The sequence below is a fragment of the Penaeus monodon genome, chromosome 17 (assembly GCF_015228065.2).
Source record: "Penaeus monodon isolate SGIC_2016 chromosome 17, NSTDA_Pmon_1, whole genome shotgun sequence".
NCBI lineage: Eukaryota > Metazoa > Arthropoda > Malacostraca > Decapoda > Penaeidae > Penaeus > Penaeus monodon.
The window spans coordinates 37,175,405-37,177,904 of record NC_051402.1 but is presented as its reverse complement, the minus strand read 5'-3'; the positions used below and the strand labels follow the sequence as shown (position 1 = coordinate 37,177,904).

Below are 2,500 nucleotides of genomic sequence, written 5' to 3'. Positions count from 1 at the left end.
AGTAAGAACAAGAAGAACAGGAGGAAGAGGGGAAAGAAGGGGGAGGATGAAGATGAGGGCTAGGATAAGGATGATAATGAGGACGAGGGTAAGAAGGATAAGGGTGATGATGATAATGATGATAATGAGAAAGATGAGGAGAATGAAAAGGATGATGGAGAGGAGAAATATGATGATGAGGAGAAAGATGATGATGAGGATGATGATTAGGAGGAGGAGGGTAATGAGGAGAAGGATGACGATGAGAAGGAAAAGGATGATGATGATGAGGAGGAGAAGAAAAGTATGATGATAAAAAGCCTGGGTGGGAGGGAGGATGAGATAAAAGGTTAAGAAGGATGATGGTGAGGAGGGGAGGAGGGGATAGGAGGGGAGGGAGGGGATAGGAGGAGGGGGAGGAAAAGTACGGGAGGGGGGGATAAAAGAGGAAGAGAAAGAGGAGGAATGGAGGAGAGGGTGCTGTCCTTGTTGGTGTTTTGAGGGGAAACACATCTCAGAGGGTGCGGGGTGTTGCAAGGAAGAAGGGGGTGGGGGGTTGATTGTATCTGGGGTTGATATGCACTGTATGGGGGGATCGTGGGGAGGGGGAAGCAATTAAGTTTAGAATTTCTGAGGGAGATTTATTCTTTTCTTAAGTAAGGAATGATAAGAGGAAAGGAAGTATGAGCTATGCAAAATCCCAGGGTTAAGGGCAGATCCAACCTCAGTTCAGGGAAGGAAATGACTAAAACCCCGACGTCTAAAAATGGGGTTGGAGGGGTTTCCTCTCCACACACAGAGTGAGACACGAAATACACGCATAGAGTCACAAGGCACAAGATGATAAAGACAGGAAGAAGGGTAGTTTCGCGTGAATGGCATGGATCAGAAAGAAGAGAGGTAACAGGAGAAAGTAGAAGACGTAACACACCTTTTTTTTAATGACAAGTATTCATCCACTCAGTTGCTCGTCCACCTAAATATGTGACTGACTGCAGCTTCCCTTCAGCGCTGACTGTCACATCAGAAAGCCGACTATCCCCTGACGTTTGCTTCAGTATAAGCCCTACCGTCAGTGTTAATACAAAGGGAACAGCTGCAACTACTTTGGCCGGGCGTCAAGCCTAGTCTAGAACAAGATACATTGTTGCTCAACGCTGTATCTGAAACAGTTGCTCAATAAATCTAAAAAGGTCTCGCACTGTTGCGAAATAGTTGCGAAACATGATTGCATGCCCACGTCCAGACCAAGATACTTTGTTGATGAATGGTAAAACACTCCTCCCTGTTGATACTATGGTAGAAAAAATCCACAATGTACAAACTACATTTATTGAAAATGAGACTACAATTTCGAAATCCACCTGGATTCTATCTTTAGGTCTGAAGATGGAATCCAGGTGGATTTCGAAACTGTAGTCTCATTTTCAATAAATCTTGTTTGTGCATTGTGGGTTTTTCTACCATATTTTGTTGAGCAACAGTCCCGCAACATAAGTATCTGAAAAGTCGCTCGCCAGTCGAGCAAAATTCCAAATTTGTTTGATCAAGAGTTCCGAGACACGATTCTGCGTGTTTGTGTTCTCATTGGATATGGGAAACACGATGTAAAGTTGCGGGACAACTGGACTCATCATCTGTTGGCCATTTGTCAGTCGTCTGCTGACTTGTGCTTGGTTGTGGGGTTGTTGTAAACAGTGTGCGATTGATTACAGGAAAATATAAAAGATGTAGTATCCTATTAGGGAGATGTACTGACTTCTATGGCTAAGTGCTGACAATAAATAATAATAATAATAAAAGTACCTCTTACGCAGCTGTGTTAACTCCCAAAGCTTAGTGCCGTAAGAAGCCTTCGAATTTTGTATTTTGAAAATAATCGGTACGAAATGTCAATAAGCAATCAATTCTGAGTGTTTAATGTGCTCAATTTACTTTACCACTATATCTACATCTCTTTACCTACTTTAAATTGCAGCTGGAGCTTGTGCCCATATGCCATTCTCAGTATGTCCTCGAATTTTAGGAATATAGCATAGAAGAGCATATGGTCATAAGTAGAATAAACTAACAGCACATTAATTCTAAGTTATCTACCTCTCGACATTACCTACCGTGTATACTGAAAATACAAATACTAGGTTTCTGACGGCCCTAAGCGCTAAGTTGTGTGTGTCATTGTACCTTCGCGATTTTCGTTTCCTCCAAAGATTGTTGTATATTTTGTTACCTTATTTTGGAAATATTTTTTTTTTCCAGGTTCAAAATTTGGACGACAGAAACACACTTGGATTGATCCCAGTTTGTAGAAGGTTAAGTGCAGCTGGATCTGAACGTAAAACACTGTCCAGCAACAGTCGCGAAAGATTTCAGATATAGATTGGCTCCAGTGTTTCTCGAGTGTTTCATAACAGTCGTTGAATAAAGTCTCTAGTGTTTCACGACTGTTTCACAACAGTTCCTAATGTGGAGCATCAAATTTGGAATGCTGTTCCGTTGCTGAGTAACTGTATCGGGAGGG

The 2,500-nt window shown here is 42.0% G+C and overlaps 1 protein-coding gene across 1 annotated transcript in view; it reads right to left on the bottom strand.

Moving 5' to 3' along the window:
- Nucleotides 1–2,500, bottom strand: part of LOC119583721 (sodium bicarbonate transporter-like protein 11) — a gene marked incomplete in the record, with an annotated part of 147,230 nt that overhangs the window by 75,591 nt on the left and 69,139 nt on the right.